Source organism: Mobula birostris, chromosome 15 (assembly GCF_030028105.1).
Source record: "Mobula birostris isolate sMobBir1 chromosome 15, sMobBir1.hap1, whole genome shotgun sequence".
Classification (NCBI taxonomy): Eukaryota; Metazoa; Chordata; class Chondrichthyes; order Myliobatiformes; family Myliobatidae; genus Mobula; species Mobula birostris.
In genome coordinates, this window is record NC_092384.1 from 82246144 (window position 1) to 82266747 (window position 20604).

At 46.2% G+C, this 20604-nt stretch overlaps 1 protein-coding gene across 1 annotated transcript in view; it reads left to right on the top strand.

Moving 5' to 3' along the window:
- Positions 1–20604, top strand: part of pepd (peptidase D) — a 237456-nt gene that overhangs the window by 205675 nt on the left and 11177 nt on the right. The window lies entirely within an intron of this gene.

Consider the following 20604-nt stretch of genomic DNA (forward strand, 5'->3'; position numbering starts at 1 on the left):
TTAAGGATCATGGTTTCCCTTCTACGGTGATCAATGATGCCCTCACCCGCATCTCCTCTATTTCCCACACTTCAGCCCTCACCCCATCTTCCCGCCACCACAACAGGGACAGAGTTCCCCTTGTCCTCACCTACCACCCCACCAGCCTCTGGATCCAGCACATTATCCTCCGCAACTTCCGCCACCTTCAACAGGACCCCACCACTAAACACATCTTTCCCTCTCCACTTTCCGCAGGGATCGATCCCTCCGTGACTCACTTATCCGCACATCCATCCCCACGGATCTCCCACCCGGCACTTATCCCTGTAAGCGCAAGTGCTACACCTGTCCCTACACCTCCTCTCTTGCCACTATTCAGGGCCCCAAACAGTCCTTCCAGGTGAGGCAACACTTCACTTGTGAATCTGTTGGGGTCATCTATTGGCCTCCTCTACATCGGTGAAACCCAACGCAGATTGGGGGACCGCTTCCTTGAGTACCTCCGCTCTGTCCGCCAAAACAGACAGGATCTCCCAGTAGCCACCCACTTCAACTCTGCTTCCCATTCCCATTCAGATATGTCCATACATGGCCTCCTCTACTGCCATGATGAGGCTAAACTCAGGTTGGAGGAGCAACACCTCATATACCGTCTAGGTAGTCTCCAGCCCCTTGGTATGAACATAGAATTCTCCAACTTCCGGTAATTCCCTCCCCCTCCCTTCCTCTATCCCTATTTCACATCACCACCCTCATAGTTCTGCCTTCTTCTACTACTTCGCATTGTTCGCCAATCTCCTCCCTGCTTCCCCTCCCCCACCCCTTTGTCTTTCAAATTACTGTTTTTTTCAACTACCAGCATTCTTCAAACCCTCCCCAAAGTTCTTCCTTCAGTCCTGACGAAGGGTTTCGGCCTGAAACGTCGACTAATCTTTTCAACTGATGCTGACTGATCTGCTGAGTTCCTCCAGCGCATTGTGAGAGATCTCCTCAAAGAATTAAGCTCCCTAATCACCTCCAGTTCATTACATTACACCCAATCCAGTATGGTTGGTCCTCCAATAGGTTCAACAATAAACTTCTCTAAAAAGCCATCTCAACGGCATTTAACAAACTCGCTCTCTTGAGATTCATTACCAACCTGATTTTCCCAAGCGACATGTATGTTAAAATGTCCCGTGACTATCATAACATTGCTGTTTTGACATACCTTTTCTAATTCCCATTCTAATCTGTGGTCCACATCCCAGCCACTGTTGGGAGGCCTGTATATAACTGCCATCATGGTCCTTTTACGCTTGCAGTCTCTTAACTCAACCAACAAGGCTTCAATAACTTCCGATCCTATGTCACATCTTTCTATTGATTTGATGCCATTCTTTACCAGCAGAGCCACGCCACCTCCTCTGCCGACCTTCCTATCCCCGCAATACAATGTGGAACCTTAGACATTCAGCTCCCAATTACAACCATCCTTCAGCCACGATTCAGTGATGGCCACAACATCATACCTGGCAATCTGTAATAGTGCACCAAGATCGTCCACCTTATTTATTATGCTCTGTGCCTTGAGATATAACACCTTGAGTGCTGTATTTGCTACCCTTTTTGATTCTACATCCTTGATGCACTGATACACACCCTGCTGGCTGCAATTTTGTCCTATCATCTGCCTGCCCTTCCTGTCAGTCTGACTGCATGCTATCTTTGCTTTTTTACCATACCTCCTATCCTGAGTTCCTTCACTCTGCTTCCCACCCCCCTCACAAATTAATTTAAACCCTCCCCAACAGCTCTAACAAACCTGCCCGTGAGAATATTGGTCCCCTTTGGGTTCAGGTGCAACACGTCACTTTTGTACAGGTCATACCTCCTCCAGAAGAGATCCCAATGATCCAAGAACCTGAAGCCCTGCCCCCTGCACCAACTTCTCAGCCACGCATTTATCTGCCAAATCATCCTGTTTCTACCCTCTCTGGTGCGTGGCACAAGTAGCAATCCAGAAATTACTACCCTGGAGGTCCTGCTTCTCAGCTTTCTACCTAGCTCTCTAAATTCTCTTTGCTTTTCCTTCCTATGTCATTGGTACCAATCTGTACCAAGACATCTGGGTGCTGTTCCTTCCCCTCCAAAATGCTGTGGACACGATCTGAGATGTTCCTGACCTTGGCACCAGGGAGGCAACATACCATTTGGGTATCATGTTCATGTCTATAAGATCTCCTGTCTGTTCCCCTGACTATTGAGTCCCCTATCACCACCGCTCCCCTTTTCTCCCTCTTTCCCTTCTGCACCACGGACCCATGCTCAGTACCAGTAACCTGGTCTCTGTGGCGTTCCCCTGGGAGGTCATCTCCCACAATAGTATCCAAAACGGTATACTTATTATGGCCACAGGGGTGCTCTGCATTAACTGCCTACTCACATGTCCGTTTCTCCTGACAGTCACCCAGCTCCTCACCTCCTGCAACCTCAGGGTGACTACTTCCCTGTAACTCTGATCGATTATCTCCTCACTCTCCCGTACAAGTCGAAGGTCATCCAGCTGCTACTCCAGATCCCTAACAGTCTCCTTTGAGCCAAAGCCTGACACTCTTACTCTAACTGCTGGCCTATTCTCACCACTGGCTGCCCCGCTTGTCCCTTCTGTACCTTTAAACCAGCGTCGCCGACCTGTGAGAAACTTCATCACTGTGACCTGCTCCTGCCACTGATTGGGCCATTGGAATGAGCCTGAACACCTGTGTAACTCCCCTTTTAAACAAGCATCGCCGACCTACAAAAAAACCTCATCGCGGTGCTCGGCTCTCTGCGCTGACTGGGCCTGAATGCTCGCAAAGTTCTCTTTTTGTGATGATAGATATTTGCTTGTTTCATGATCGGCATACTGCTAAAACAAATAAATTCACTCCAGTGCTGACAAATTCACTCTTTCAATAACGTAACAAGATCTTCATTTTTCATTTTATACAGTGTTTTTCTATTTTTCATTAATTTTTGTTCATTATGAAATCATTTCTCAGAACTGTCTGTCATGTGCAGAGACCTGTGCATTGCCTGGGAATCTTCCCAGCGTCTTGCAGAATTTTCCCATTTGTCATGTCATGTCAGTGGTAAAAAAAATTTGGGAGTTTTGAATTTTGAATAAGTGGTTCTCAATCCTATATTTATAATGATCCAGCTTCCACCATTTGATTTGAGATTCAAGATTGCTTAAAGTAATTTCCAATGCACAAGTGTAAAGGAGAACAAAGTAATTGTTACTCTGGATTTGATGCAGCACAAAAACACACAAGATAAAGAGCACAGTAGTAAAAAAAACACACAATAAGTATACATTAATACATAAGGTAGCTTATGATCATAGATTGATCATAAGTGACGCTAGGCACAGGAGTGTCTGTACATAAGGTGACTCCAACAGGAAAAGGGGAAGTCGGGAAGACAATTCCAGAGATTCACCACTCTTCCCACTCTCCTCACTTGTGCTGACCAGCTCCCTCTTGGGTAGTTCTGTCCCCTTGTTTTGAGGGTGCGTCTTGTGGGGAGCCCTGCCAGTGAGCGAGCCCAGTGCAGTTCTTGTTCTGTGCCTTGAGCTTATCTTTGAACTTATCTCCAATTGTTATTTTCAGTAGGATTGTATTTTTAGTTTCATGTCACTGAGTGCAGGCTTTCCGGATCTGAGAGACGCCGTGTGCCTGGGTCAGACTTCCTGAAGTTCCCCTGGGGTCAGGGGAATGTTGTCCTTATGATTCCTCTGTCAGGGCTGCCGTTTGGGACAGCTGATTGAAGTCATTAGTGTTTGTGAGCCGACGTTTAGTGGGCTGCAGTAGGCTGAGAGAGCTGTCTGTCTCTGTCCAGACAAACTCATCTCCAGCATAAACACTGGCCCTCTGCAGTCAGTGGAAGCAGTCAAGTTTACTCATCGAAGTATATCGTCTAATCTGTTTCACAGCAGCAGTACAATTCATCTTCTTAAGCCCATCTCCCCACTAGAGCATAGACACTGACAGCTGCTTGCCAGAGTCCTCTGTCCTGCATCTTTCATGAAAGATCCTTCCTCTCCATTGAGGACATTTACAGCAGCAGGTGCAGAAAGAAGGCCTGGTACATCATCAGGACCAACAGTCACCCTAACCATAAACTTCTTCAGCTGCTCCCATCAGGCAGGACCAACAGGCTACGGGACAGCTTCTTTCTACAGACCTTTAGACTTTTAAATTCACATGTTTGTACATTACGACGAAGTTATAACACAAAGATTTTTACTCCCTCACATTGTGAAATGGGTGTAAGATTTAAATCAACTCGTTTCAAATATAGCCGCCGGTTTGCCTGCTTTGTAATTGCATGAGTATGTTGGGCCCAGGATAGGTCTTCAGAAATATCAACAAAAGGTTTGATTCTTCCTTCAGCTGCTGGGCCTGCACGAGACCACTTGTGTCAGAATGGAGCCGAGTCTCTGTCCCTCTCGCTGAAGGTGCAGGCTGATTAAGTTACCCCATTGGCAGCTGGTTCAGGGACTTGAAAAAATTTGTACTTTTAGAATAATTCACTTAACCAAAAATAACCTCAGCCTCACCATAGAGACACCAAGAGTGCTGGAAATCTGCAGTAAAACAGACACAATGCTGGAGGAACTCAGGAGATCAGGCAGCATCTATGGAAATGAATGGTGTCAGTATTTCCAGCTAAGACCCTTCATCAGGACGGGAAAGGAAGAGGGGAGAAAGGTGGGGGAGATGGAGTAGTACAAGGTTCTCTGAAAGGACATGTAGCTGTGGGGAACAAAGAATCCAAGACTAATCCTGCATTCCCTCTGCCTGGTCTACTGTCCTATCAGGTTGCTGCTTCCTCGGCCCTTTGCCTTCCCCACCAATCACCAGCTGGGTTCTCACATTCCATGGTGTTCCAAAGAAACTGGGGCAAATCTCTGTGTGGACAAGGTCCGCAGGATAGAGGGGAGGACATGGAGCCCATGTGGCCGACTGCCACCACCTCTCTGTGAATCATTCTGAGGAGAGGATGTGAGGCATCAGGATTTATAAGCCTGCAGTGAAGGGTATTGGCATAGCTGAGATCATCTTGTGTAGTGAGACCAGTTGGACTAGCTCAGTAAAAACAGCTGGATTCAATCCTGGATATACTTCAGGATGGGATCCCGTTAAATACCAGATGTGTGTGAAACCACCCCCCCCCCCCCACAAGTCCAAATATACAACATCCACCACATCCCCTTTATCTGTACTACTTGTAATCTCCTCAAATAATTCCAACAGGTTCATCAGGCAGGATTTTCCCTGAAGGAAACCATGGTGTAACTGCTTATCTTGTCTTGTGTCACCAAGTACTCATAACTATTTCCTTAACAATTGACTCCAACATCTTCCCAACCACTGAGGTCAGGCTAACACATCTATAATTTCCTTTCTGCTGCCTCCCTCTTTTCTCTAAGAGTGGAGTGACATTTGCAATTTTCTCGTCCTCTGGCACCATGCCAGAGTCCAATGATTTTTTGAAAGATCATTACTAATGCCTCCACAACCTCTACTGCTATCCCTTTCAGACCCCTAGGGTGCAGTTCATCTGGTCCAGGTAACTTATATACCATTAGGTCTTTCAGCTTTTTGAGCACCTTCTCCCTTGTAATAGTAACTGCACCCACTTCTCTTCCCTCACACCCTTCAACATCTGGCACGCTGCTAGTGTCCTTGACAGTGAAGACTGATGCAAGATACTTAGTTCATCTGCCAGCTCCTTGTCCCCCGTTATTACTTCTCCAGCCTCATTTTCTAGCGATCCTATATCCACTCTCATCCTCTTTTATCTTTTTACATACTTGACAAATCATTTACTATCCACTTTGATATTGTTTGCTAGCTTGCTTTCATATTTTATCTCTTCCCTCAATGACTCTTTTAGTTGCTCTCTTTAGGTGTTTAACAGCTTCCCAATCCTCCGCCTTCCCATTAATTTTTGCTTTGTTGTATGCCCTCTGTTTTTATATTAGTTTTGACTTGCCTTGTCAGCCACAGTTGTACTAATTTGCCATTTGAGTATTTCTTCATTTTTGGGATACATCTATCCTGCATCTTCCTCATTTTTCTCAGAATCTCACGTGTCATTGTTACTCTGCTGTCATCCCTGCCAGCAGCTCCTTCCAATTTACTTTGGCCAACTCCTCTCTCATACCACTGTGATTTCCTTTATTCCAGTGAAATACTGCTACGTCAGACTTTCTCCCCATCAGATTTTAAGTTGAACTCAATCATATTGTGATCACTGCCTCCTAAGGGTTCTTTTACCTTAAACTCTCTCAACACTTCCTGCTCATTACATAATACCCAATCCAGTATAGCTTATCCTGTAGTAGACTCAATGACAAACTGCTCTAAAAAAACATCTCATAGGCATTCAACAGACTCACTCTCTTGAGATCCATTACCAACCTGATTTTCCCAATCAACCTGCGTGTTAAAATCTCCCATGATTGAACACCACAACTTTAAACACCTGAAAGACAGAAGAAGTAATGGGAGAGTGGTTTGATCTGATGGCCGGGTTCTTCCGACTGTCATTCCCAAGTGAAAGGTGTAGATTGCTGGGGATCATGAGGCTGTCATTCTAAACAAGTTGGAACAAAATTACTGATGGCTCACAGCTCCACCCATGCCCCAGAGCAAGCAGAACTGACAAGACAACATAAACACACGAGATTCTGCAGGTCTGGCAATCTACAAACTGCTGGAGGAACTCAGGGCAGGTCAGGCAGTATCGTTTCTTTAGGCAAAGCCTGGTAAATTGTGGAATTTATTTCCACAGGCAGCTGTGGAGGCCGAGTCTTTGGGTGCATGTAAGACAGAGATTGATAGGGTCCTGATTGGACATGGTGTTAAAGGATACGGGGAATGGGACTGAGGAGGGGCAAAAAAACATTGATGGCGAGCAGACTGGATGGGCCAGATGGCCTAGTTCTCCTGTGCCATGTTGTCTTGTAGCCTACTCACTCCGCTGGCTGCAATTTTGTCCTGTCATCAGTCTGCCCTTCCTGACGGTCAGACTGCACACTCTCTTTACTTTTTACCATCCATCCTATCCTGAGACCCTTCACTCCAGATTCCCACCCCCTGCCAAATTAGTTTAAACCCTCCGCAACAGCTCCAACAAACATGCCCGTGAGAATATTGGTTTTCCTCAGGTTCAGGTGCAACCCGTCACTTTTGCACAGGTCATACCTCCTCCAGAAGAGATCCCAATGATCCAGGAACCTGAAGCCCTGCTCCCTGCACCAGCTTCTCAGCCACATATTTATCTGCCAAATCATCCTGTTTCTACCCTCACTGGCGCGTGGCACAGGCAGCAATCCAGAGGCTACTGCCCGGGAGGTCCTGCTTCTCAGCTTTCTGCCCAGGTCTCTAAATTCTCTCTTCCGGGCCTCTTTGCTTTTCCTTCCTATGTCATTGGTACCAATCTATACCACAACATCTGGCTGCTCTCCCTCCCCCTCCAAAATGTTGTGGACGTGATCTGAGACATCCCTGACCCTGGCACCTGGGAGACAACATACCATCTGGGTGTCTCATTCATGTCCACAGAATCTCCTGTCTGTTCCCCTGAGCATTGAGTCCCCTATCATTACCACTTCCCTCTTCTCCCTCTTTTCCCTTGTGCACCACAGATCTATGCTCAGTGCCAGTAACCTGGTCTCCATGGCATTCCCCTGGGAGGTCATCCCCGACAACAGTATCCAAAACGGTATATCTATTATCGAGGGGAATGGCCACAGGGGTGATCTGCGCTAACTGCCTATTCACGTTTCCATTTCTCCTGACAGTCACCCAGCTACTCGCCTCCTGCAACTTCGGGGTGACTACTTCCCTGAAACTCTGATCGATCATCTCCTCACTCTCCCATACAAGCCAAACGTTATCCAGCTGCTGCTCCAGATCCCTAACACAGTTTTCGAGGAGCTACAGATAGATGCACTTATGTGCTGCATGTGAGCTATATGCACTGTGTTGTGCACCTTGGACTGGAGGAAAGTTGTTCTGTTTTGGTGGTATACATGTGTATGGTTGCATGACAAAAAACTGAACTTGAACTTTCACCTTCTGTCATGGGAGTTGTGGATGACTCTAAAATAGGTGGTGACTTAGTGAAGAAGATTATCAGATCATCCTAAAGTTGATGTAGCTCATTCACCAACTTCCTCTCACCTACCCTGCTGCTAACAACCTTAACCATTCAGGAGACACAAGAGACTGCAGATACCAGAATCTGGAGTAAGGTGCTGGAGGAACTCAGCAGGTCAGGCAGCATCTGTGAAGGGAAAAAGATAGACACATTTCAGATTGAGACCGTTCACCTGGACTAAGATAGACGGGGGATAGCTGGTGTAAAAAAGCTGAGAGGTGATGGTTGGGGGTTCAATTCACACTATTGTCTGTAAAGAGTTTGTACGTTCTTCTCGTGGGTTTCCACTGGGTGCTCCAGTTTCCTCCCACACTTCAAAGACGTACTGATTAGGGTTATTAAGTTGTGTGCACGCTGTGTTGGCACTGTGAGCACAGTGAGACTTGCAGGCTGCCCCCAGCACATCGTCGGACTGTGTTGGTCGTTGACATGAATGAAGCGATTCACTGTATGTTTCAATGTACATGTGACAAATAAAGCTCATCTTTATCTCTCTTTAAAATGACCTCTTCTGGGGAGCAACACGCAAACTGTTGGGGTAACTCAGCAGGTCGAGCATATAGTTAAGAGGAAAGAAACTGTTGAGGTTTCTGGTTGGAACCCACTGATGCTGTCCGACCCACTTACCACTCATGTTGTCAGTATCATCTGACCATCTGTGTGTTTGTCTTCTTTTGCACATTGTTTATTTGTCATTCTTTGTTTCTCTGTAGTTTTTCATTGATTCTATTATATTTCTCTGTTCTACTGTGAATGCCTGTAAGAAAATGAATATCAAAGTAATATATGTTGATAAACATGTACTTTGATAATAAATTTATTGTGAACTTTGACTTTTTCTCCAACAGACTCTGTGTTGCTCTGGGTTCCAGCATCCCCTGTCCCCTGTGTCTCCATTGATCTTTCATGGGGACCTTCCTTACCAATGTTCTCTGTTACAGTGCCTGTAAATATTATTCACCCCCCCCCCCCCCGCTCCCTTGGAAGTTTTCATGTTTTATTGTTTTACAACATTGAATCACAGTGGATTTATCCACCCCTAAACTTTTGCCCTTTAACTCTCAACTCATGTCCTCTTGTTTGAATCTCCCCCATTTTCAATGGTAAAAGCCTATCCACGTCAACTCTATCAATCTCCCTCATAATTTTAAACACCTCTATCAAGTCCCCCCTGAACCTTCTACGCTCCAAAGAATAAAGACCTAACTTGTTCAACCTTTCTCTGTAATTTAGGAGATGAAACCCAGGCAACATTTTAGTAAATCTCCTCCGTACCCTCTCAATTTTATTGACATCTTTCCTATAATTCAGTGACCAGAACTGTACACAATACTCCAAATTTGGCCTTACCAATGCCTTGTACAATTCCAACATTACATCCCAACTCCTATACTCAATGCTCTGATTAATAAAGGCCAGCATACCAAAAGCTTTCTTCACTACCCTATCCACATGACATTCCACCTTCAGGGAACTATGCACCATTATTCCTAGACCCCTCTGTTCTACAGCATTCTTCAATGCCCTACCATTTACCATGTATGTCCTATTTTGATTAGTCCTACCAAAATGTAGCACCTCACATTTATCAGCATTAAACTCCATCTGCCATCTTTCAGCCCACTCTTCAAATTGGCCTAAATCTCTCTGCAAGCTTTGAAAACCTACTTCATTATCCACAACTCCAACTATCTTAGTATCATCTGCATACTTACTAATCCAATTTACCACCCCATCGTCCAGATCATTAATATGTATGACAAACAACATTGGACCCAGTACAGATCCCTGAGGCACACCGCTACACACCGTCCTCCAATCTGACACACAGTTAGCCACCACTACTCTCTGGCGTCTCCCATCCAGCCACTGCTGAATCCATTTTACTAATTCCATATTAATGCCTAACGATTGAACCTTCCTAACTAACCTTCCATGTGGAACCTTGTCAAAGGCCTTACTGAAGTCCATATAGACAACATCCACCTCTTTACCCCAGTCAACTTTCCTAGTAACCTCTTCAAAAAATTCAACAAGATTTGTTAAACATGAGCTTCCACGCACAAATCCATGTTGACTGTTCCTAATCAGACCCTGTCTATCCACAAAATTATCTATACCATCTCTAAGAATACTTTCCATCAATTTACCCACCACTGATGTCAAACTGACAGGCCGATAGTCGCTAGGTTTATTCTTAGAACCCTTTTTAAACAATGGAACAACATGAGCAATACACCAATCCTCCGGCACCATCCCCGTTTCTAATGACATTTGAAATACTTCTGTCAGAGCCCCTGCTATTTCCACACTAACTTCCCTCAAGGTCCTAGGGAATATCTTGTCCGGACCTGGAGACTTATCCACTTTTATATTTCTTAAAAGCGCCAGTACTTCCTCTTCTTTAATCGTCATACTTTCCATAACTACCCTTCTTGTCTCCCTTACCTTACACAATTCAATATCCTTCTCCTTAGTGAATACCAAAGAAAAGAAATTGTTCAAAATCTCCCCCATCTCTTTTGGCTCTGCACATAGCCATCCACTCTGATTCTCTAAGGTACCAATTTTATCCCTCACTATCCTTTTGCTATTAATATAACAGTAGAAACCCTTTGGATTTATTTTCACCTTACTTGCCAAAGGAGCCTCGTATCTTCTTTTAGCTTTTCTAATTTCTTTCTTAAGATTCTTTTTACATTCTTTATATTCCTCAAGCACCTCATTAACTCCAAGCTGCTTATATTTATTGTAGATCCCTCTCTTTTTCCGAACCAAGTTTCCAATATCCCTTGAAAACCATGGCTCTCTCAAACTTTTAATCTTTCCTTTCAACCTAACAGAACATAAAGATCCTGTACCCTCAAAATTTCACCTTTAAATGACCTCCATTTTTCTATTACATCCTTCCCATGAAACAAATTGTCCCAATCCACTCCTGCTAAATCCTTTCACATCTCCTTAAAGTTAGCCTTTCTCCAATCAAAAATCTCAATCCTGGGTCCAGTCCTATCCTTCTCCATAATTATATTGAAACTAATGGCATTGTGACATGAAGTGCTCCCCAACACAAACCTCCGTCACCTGCCCTATCTCATTCCCTAACAGGAGATCCAACACTGCCCCTTCTCTAGTTGGTACCTCTATGTATTGCTGCAAAAAACTATCTTGCACACATTTGATAAACTCCAAACCATCCAGCCCTTTTACAGAATGGGCTTCCCAGTCTATGTGTGGAAAATTAAAATCTCCCACAATCACAACCATGTGCTTCCTACAAATAACTGCTATCTCCTTAGAAATTTGCTCCTCCAGTTCTCGGTGCCCATTAGGTGGTCTATAATACACCCCTATAAGCGTCACTACGCCTTTCCTATTCCTCAATTCCACCCAAATAGCCTCCCTAGATGGTCCACTAATCCATCCTGCCACAGCACTGCTGTAATATTTTCCCTGACAAGCAATGCAACGCCTCTCCCTCTTGTCCCTCCTTTTCTATCACACCTGAAGCAACGAACTCCTGGAATATTTAGTTGCCAATCACATCCCTCCTGCAACCACGTTTCACTAATAGCTACAACATCATATTTCTAGGTATTAATTCGTGCTTTAAGTTCCTCCAGCATTTTGTATGTATCGCACCAGGCAAGGTCATTGGATTCCAAACAATTGGTTTATTGATCATTACAGAATGTCTCTCTGCTGCTTCAGCTCACACCCATCCCTGTCCTTTCCCCTCTCCCTATTTCCTTCCCATTCTCAGTCCTCTTATAGAGACCCATATCAGAATCAGGTCTGTCGTTATTCACATGTCATGAAATTTGTTTGTTTTTGTGGCAGCTGTACAGTGCAATACATAACATTACTGCAGTACTGTGCAAAAGTCTTAGGCACTCTAGATATGCACTGTATCTGCCCGAGACTTTTGTGCAGTACTGCATGTCATGAAATCTGCATTGAACTGCTGCTGCTCAGTTAACAAATTTCATGTCACATGCCGGTAATAATAAACTTGATTCTGATCCATTACTCTGCAGCAGCAGTACAGCGGTGGTCCGTTATATCTGACAATGACTGGAAACCTGTACAGGAGAGTTTTTAAAGTGGAACAACCATTGCACTGGGGGAGTTCGGCTCTCTGACCTCAGAAGTCCAGGTCCAGTGGTATGAACAAGAGTCACAGACTGGCGTCTTCCTTGGTTGCAGTGGATGACCGTGACGTCTTCTGTGTCTGTCATGTCCTTCGCTCTCCGTGGAGCGTTGCAGTACCAGCTTCCTGGCCGTTAGATCTCACTGTAGATCTCATCCCCCCCCCAGTCCACAGGAGCTGAATTATCTTAAGAATATATTTAAAGAATAGTGTAAAAAGAGAGCAAACTAGTGATGTAGTGTTCACAAGTGACAAACCTTTCAGAAACCTGATGGCAGAGAGGAAGAAGCTGTCTCTAAAATGTTGGGCGTGTGTATTCAGGCTCCTGTGTGTCCATGTCATCACGTTTCCAGTACCAACATGGTGTGCCCACAACATTCTAACCTAACCCTATCCTGTAGAACTTTAGAACGTGGGAGGAAACTGGAGCACGCGGTCACTGGGAGAATGTACAAACTCTTTACAGTGTCACAGTGGGAATTGAATCCTTAGGGGGAGTCAGCGAGTGTGATAGATGAGCAATGTAGCAAATGGTCCCAAATGGGTTTGGCCAGGCAGAACTTTGCCTCTTCCTGCGCCTGTTTTCTGTTGCTGTCTGCTTTGGCGATGTTTCTGACAGCCTCTGCTCTCTGTGTGAGCACTGCCAGGCTGGCTGAGGACGTTTACATTGCAAACATTCTTTCTCCAGCAGCACCACTTAACCCTTTGTGAACTGTGACAGTAGTCCAGCACACGTTTGAGACCAGAATGTTACCCTGATTCAAGATAGTTTAACTCCATTTCCAGTACACAAGTAAATAGAAGAAAATCATTGTTACTCCAGATCCGATGCAGCACAGAAAAACCACAATAAGATAAAGAACACAATTTTTAAAAAAACACAATAAATATAAATATGTAAAATAACTCATATACATAGATTGTATGTCCATGAAGTGACTCTAGGCACAGGAGTGTCTGTACATGAGGTGACTGACAGGAAATTATATAGTAGCAGTGGTTGGGTGTGTAGAGTGTTGGGTTAGGGGGTGGAGGTGTTGATCAGCCTTACTGCTTGGGGGAAGTAACTGTTTTTGAGTCTGGTGGTCCTGGCGTGGATGCTACGTAGCCTCCTCCCTGATGGGAATGGGACAAACAGGAGTAGCATCCTTCATGATGTTTTTGGCCCTTTACTGACACTTTTCTGTAGAAAAGGCTGTGATGACAGGTCAGCTGGAGCTGATGATGTGTTGATAGTTCTAACTACTTATTGTGGAGTCTTCCTGTCTGTCACAGTGCAGTCTCCATACCATGCAGAAGTCTACTGTAAATCTAATGCTGATGAGCCCTCCTGCCCATTTGAGATCTGTGTCCCTCCATCTCGGGCTTCTGTATTAAGACCATAAGGCTTAGGAGCAGAATTAGGCCATTCAACCCATTGAATCTGCTCTGCTGATCCTGGATCCCACTCAACCCCATACGCCTGCCTTTCCGCCAATCCTTTGATGCCCTGACTAATCAGGAAATGATCAACTTCCATCTTAAATATACCAATGGACTTGGCCTCCACCGCAGTCTGAGGCAGAGCACTCCACAGATTCATTTCTCTCCAGCTAAAAAAATTCCTCCTTATCTCCATTCTGAAAGGTTGCCCCTTAATTTTGAGGCTGTGCCCTCTAGTTCTGGATACCCCACCACAGGGAACATCCTCTCCACATCCACCCTATCGAGTCAACATTCGGTAGGTTTCAATGAGTTCCCCACGCATTCTTCTAAATTCCAGTGAGTACAGGCCCAAAGCTGCCAAATGCTGCTCATATTTTAACCCTTCATTCCTGGAATCTATTGTGTGCTGTCTTCTTGCCCCATAACAACCCTAGTCCTGAGCTCTGAACCATCTCTCCCGCCCCACCCCCCCATTAAACCTTACCATCTCCTGCAGTGAAAGCTAGCTCTTGAGTTAATGTATCTGCAGGTTTCTAGGAGGGAACTTAGCCCAGTACAGGCCCTGTCCTTTGGATCTTGTGCCAATCTTTTAACCTACTCTAAGATCAATCTAACCTTTTCCCTCCCACATAGCCCTCCATTTTTCTTTCACCCATTTGCCTATCTAAGAGTCTCTTACATGCCCCTGATGTATCTGACTCTAGCACCTCCTAAGTACCCCCTACTCGGTGTTTTAAAAAAACTATCTTTGGCATCAACCCACCATACTTTCACTAATCACCTTAAAATTATGTCCCTATCCACCCTGGCAAAAAGTCTCTGGCTGTCCACTCTATGCTCCTTCTCATTGTATCCATCTCTGTCAAGTCACCTCTCAGTTTCCTTCATACCAAAGAGAAAAGCCCCAGCTCACCCAACCTTTCCTCATACATGCTCTCTAATCCTGGCAGCATCCTGATGAGAGGTGATACTAAGCCAGGGACACTGAGAGCCCAAGGTTTAGTGCTGGATCATGTGAAAAGTGATTTGGATGCACACACTGCTGTGACTTAACAGCCCACTGAGCCATCGCAATTGGTAGCATCAGTCCCAGACACAAGTGAAGTGCCCCAGATCCCCACCACCCAGGCCATAAGAAAGAAGGTACAGGAGCCCCAGACTCACACCACCAGCTTCAGGAACAGTTATTACCCCTCAACCAACAGGTTCTTGAACCACAGAGGATAACTTCACTCATCCCATCACTGAACTGTTCCCACAACCTACAGACTCACTCTCATGTTCTCAATATTTGTTGTTCATTTGTTTTGTTTCTTTGTATTTATTGAGTATGCCTGCAAGAAAGTGAATCTCAGGGTTGTATATGGTGACATTTATGTACTTTGATAATAAATGTACTTTGAACTTTGATCATTATGTCCTGATTAACTAGGGGATTATATTTCCAGAAGATTATGTCCTGCGGGACGTGTCTAGTCAGGTAGTGAATCTGGAAAGAAGACAAGTCAGTGTTTCAGATCCAACACCTGATTTGATTTTGATGGAATCTCCCTCTGAGTCAGAAGTAAGGTTGTTATGATGACACATCAGCCAGCCTCCCCCTTTGACACTGGGGACTGGGGACTGACCACTGATCTTCTGAAGCCACAAACACAAAATGGTGGAGGAACTCAGCAGGTCGGGCAGCATTTATGGAAAGGAATTAACAGTCAACGTTTTGGACCAAGCCCCTGCATGAGGAGAGGCGAATATGTCCATAGATGCTTCCTGATACTGAACTACCGAGTTTCTCCAGCATTTTGTGCGTGTTATTCTGGATTTCCAGCATCTACAGAATCTCCTGTGTTTACGATTCACTTCCCCTCCTGTCATTTCCGTGGCAACAGGTTTATGATCTCAGATTTTGGCCTTCATGTCAAATTATTCATACCACGAGTGTGCCCAGCAGCCAGCAAGAGGTAGAATGGAGCCAGGCTGAGGACCAGGAGAATTAAAGGATAGAGGTGGGCTAGCAGTTGGCAGGGATGGAAGAGTTGGACCTGTGGTTGGCAGTGTCAGAGGACTTGGTCCGGAAGGGGGCGGTGCTGGTAGATTTGGACTGGTAGTTGGCAGTGCCGGAGGAATTGGACCAGTCGGTGACAATGTCGGTGGAGTTGGACCGGTCGTTGACAGTTCTGGAGGAGTTGATCCAGTAGTTGGCAGTGCCAGAGGAATTGGACCTGTAGTTGGCATTGCCAGTGGCGTTGGTCCAGTAGTTGGCACTGTGTGCCCATTGTGCTGGTGCAGGTCAGGCAGTGATCAGAAGCCATGTTCGTCGCAGGCTGGACGGTGTGGCAGTGAGGGAAAGACGTCCCATTCTCCACATCTGCTTCCTTCTCTGTCTGTCCATACCCCCGATCATCCACTCTTCCCCCCACCCCGAACCCGTCCTCTTCCTTATCTCCTGTCCACTCTCTGTCCCTTTCCCTCCCTGTCTCCGATCCAATACACTCTCTCCCCCCTTTCCACCTTTCCCATCTCGCCTGTCTGCACTCTCCACCATTCCCTCTCTCCTGTCCACACTCTCTCTCCTTCCCTCCTTCTCTTGTTTCTTTTTCTTCACTTGTAACCCCTTCCCTTTCTCCACTCCATCCTGGTGTCCATTCTCTCTCCTGCTTTCACTGCTTCTCTTTCCTCTCCCCTTCTCTTTCTCTCCCTCCCTGTCTCTGCTTTCCTCACTCTCTCCCCTCTCTCTATCTCTCTCTCCCACAGTGTTCTGGCGTTTCAAGATTCCCAAACATTTCTCTCCCAGTTTTGTCTCTACTCTTGGTTGTTTCTTGACCTGAGCACTGCTGTTTCTAGGACTATTCTGCAGACTGAGCTGCTCACGCCAATAAATATTTACAGACTGACAGTGCTGTGTCTGTGTGCTGGCGCCATGCACACTTGACAGATTTGTTCTCGGGTGGAGTCTGAGAGTGGCTGGCCGGGTCATTCTGGGGGTCTGCACATTCACAGACCCATGCTCTGCCGTGAAGTTTAAGAGTGATGATTATACTCTGAAAACAGGCCCTTCGGCCCAACCTGTTCATGCCAACCAAGCTGTCTTCCTGAGCTAGGCATGTTTACCTCCATTCCATATCTCATACCTTTCGCTATCCATGTACCTGGCCAAAGTTCAAAAGTTCACAGTAAGTTTATTGTCAAAGTACATAGTACTGAGATAGTTTATTTATTTAATTTAGCAGTGTAGCACGGAGAAGGCCCTTCCGGTGCTTTGAGCTGCACTGCCCAGCACACTTCTGATTTAACCCTAATCTAATCGGAACAACTTACAATGGTTTATCTAACCTACCAGGTACGTCTTTGAACTGTGGGGGGAAACCGGAGCTTCTGGGGCAGTCCACGCATTCCACGGGGAGAGCGTCAGAGACTCCTTACAGAATGTTGCCGGAATTCAATTCCCAACTCCGGAATGCCCCATGCTATATTAGTGTCACACTAACTGCTGTGCTACCATAGGGCTGCAGTAGCATTCACAGCAGAGTCAATGAGAAACTGCACCCAGCAGGACAAACCGCCAATGTGCAAAAGATTAAAGTGTCCAAATTCAACAAAAAGTATCAAGGCCCTGAGATGAAGACTCTTTGAAAGTGAGTCTGTAGTTTGTGGGAACAGCTCCGGTTGGGGTGAGTGAAGATAATAAATCAACCATGATTGAATGGTGGAGCAGACTCAATGAGCCAAATGGCCCAATTCTGCTCCTGTGTCTTACGGTCTTATGGAACATCATTGGTCACAGGCCTCCATTCTGAAAAACATTACTCTGATTCCTTCCATAGAGCCAGTTCTGTATCCAGTTAGCTAGGTCTCGGCTTATCTTGTGGGACCTTGTCTAAAGCCTTGCTGAAGTCCACTGCCCTGCCCTCATCAATCCCTCTTCAACAAACGTGATCACACTCATGAGACATGCATACATTCAAAGGCATGCTGACTATTCGTAATCAGTCCCTGCCTTTCCAAATGCAGATGGATCCTATCGCTCAGAATCCTGTTCCCATTGTCTCACTGAGTTTGTTCTTCCAAAGGTGGCATGGTAGGGTAGTGGTTAGTGTAACGTTATTACAGCGCCAGTAACCCGGGTTCCCTTCCACCACCGTCTCAACATTTTCCCCAGGAGCAGAATTAGGCCATTCAGCCCATCAAGGCTGATCCCAGATCCCACTCAACTCCATACACCTGCCTTCTCACCATATTCTTTGATGCCCTGATCACTTAGGAAATGATGCAAGGACTTCGCCTCCACAGCTGTCTGTGGCAGAGCTTTCCACAGATTTACTACTCTGGCTAAAAAAAATTCCTCTTTTCTAAAGGTCGCCCCTCAATTTTGAGGCTGTGCCCTCTAGTTCTGGATACTCCCACCATAGGAAACATCCTCTCCACGTCCACCCTATCTGGTCCTTTCAGCATCCGGTAGGTTTCAGTGAGAAACTTAACCAAATCATGGGACCATTTCCAATGACCAATTAACCTAGCAACCAAGGAAACTGGAGCACCCACGTGGTGACAGGAGGGAATGTATCATCTTGCTTACAGAGGAGCTGGAATTGAACTCCAGACGCAGGGGCCCCGAGCTGTAATGGTGGTATGCTACTATGGTGTCCAATACACCACAATTTAACTGTTCTTGTTTTCCTGGCTTGTGTTGTTGGAGAAGGTTGTAATTCTGTTCTGACTAAGGATATTGCGCATTTCCCAAAGCTGATGTATTTTGAGGACATTGATAAGACTAGGACATACATCATGAGTGGTTGTGTTTCAGGAGAACTGAAGAACAGAGGGACCTTAGAGTAGGGCCGTAAATCCTTAAAGGTGGCAACAGGCACGGAGAACGTGGTTAGGAACATGGAAATAGCCTTCACTGGTCAGGGCGTTGAAGACATGGGCAGAGAAAATAAGGTCCCACAATACATTCATTCTAAATTTTGAATCCCACATTCTGCCCATAGAACATAGAATAGTACAGCACATTACAGGCCCTTTGGCCCACGATGTTGTGCCGACCCTCAAACCCTGCCTCCCATATAAGCCCCCACCTTAAATTCCTCCATATACCTGTCTAGTAGTCTCTTAAACTTCACTAGTGTATCTGCCTCCACCACTGACTCAGGCAGTGCATTCCACGCACCAACCACTCTCCGAGTAAAAAACCTTCCTCTAATATACCCCTTGAACTTCCCACCCCTTACCTTAAAGTCATGTCCTCTTGTATTGAGCAATGGTGCCCTGGGGAAGAGGCGCTCTATCTATTCCTCTTATTATCTTATACATGATGTGTGGCTTTCCTCTGAGTGCTCTGTTTCCTCTCACAGAACGAAGACACACGAGTTAGGATTAGTAATTGTGGGCATGCTACCTTGGTGCCGGTAGCCGGGTGAAACTTGTGGGCTGCCCCCAGCACATCCTCGGGCGCTGTTGGTCTTTGACGCAAACGACACATTTCACTATGTGTTTTGACGTCTCAATGTACTGTACATGTGACGAATAATACTAATCTTTAAAAAAGTCTTGAAGGACTGGTGAGAGCACAGCTGCAGCTCTGCGTGCAGTGCTGGTCACCAGACTATTGGAAGCATTGTGCTCAGGGTGCAGAGATTTGCCAGAACGTTCCGTTCCATTACAAGGAGAGACTGAAGAGGCTGGTCTGCTGTGCCTGGAGCGGGACTGTGGTATATAAAATGATGAAGAGTGTAGATAACTTTATGGGGTGTCCCGGGAGGGGTAGCACCTCTGGTGAAGGGGCTTGTTGTGTCCATTCTGGGGCAGCTCACTCACCTTTGGGGCCCACGGACACTCAGCCCTCACCTGTGGCTCCAAGCAGCTTTTTGCACGCGACAGTGACTACCAACCCAGCACACCGCTTTGACGGACGGGCTAAGCCAGGCGAGGGTAGCTGGCAGGCCTCGTACCTCAGTGCGATAGGGATATACCTGTCCTAGCATGTGAGGTCAGCTCTGGCAAACTGGGCAGATGAGATCCAACGGCTAGGAAGCTGGTTCTACAACACTCTGTGGACAGCAAAGGGCATAACCAAATCGTGGTCATCTACTTCTGTAGGACCCCCGTCGTGATGACTGCTTGTCCCACCGGACACGGACTTCCGAGATCGAGAGAGAGGAACTGTCCGAGTGCAACAGCTTTTCCACTTTAAAAGCTCTCCCGCACAGGTTTCCTGTCACCGTCAGATACAACGGACAACCACCATCGGACTGCAGGAAGCTGTTCCCTATATCAGAGAACTAAAAGGGAGGAGGTTCTGAGGAGGGCCTTCACCCAGAGAGTGATCACAACCTGGGACTCACCACCCAGGAGACGGATAGTACTTCAGCAGTTGAATTAGTTAGGTGGGTGATTCGAGTTTTGTTCTGGAGGTCCAGCACAGTGACAGGACCTTCCGGCCCAACGAGCCCACGGTTCCCACGTGACCATTCAACCTACGGAGCCGTATGTGGGAGGAAACCCGTGGGGTCACAGGGAGGACAGTGGCAGGAATTGAACCCCTGTTGCTGTTGCTCTAGTAACGTTACTCTATTTGGCATGTCATGTAAAACTGACAAACTCTACAGAAGCACAATGGAGAGTGGCCTGATTGGCTGCATCACAGCCTGGTATGGAAACGCCAATGCCCTAGAAACGAGAATCCTGCAAAGAGTGATGGGCCCATCCCAGTCTGTGACAGGAAACCCCCTCCCACCATTCAGCACAACTACGTGGAGTGCTGTCCACCATCAAGGACCCCCACTTCCAGATTGCTACCATCAGGAGGTGGTGCAGGAGGTACGGGAGCCTTAGGTCACACATCACCACATGCAGGA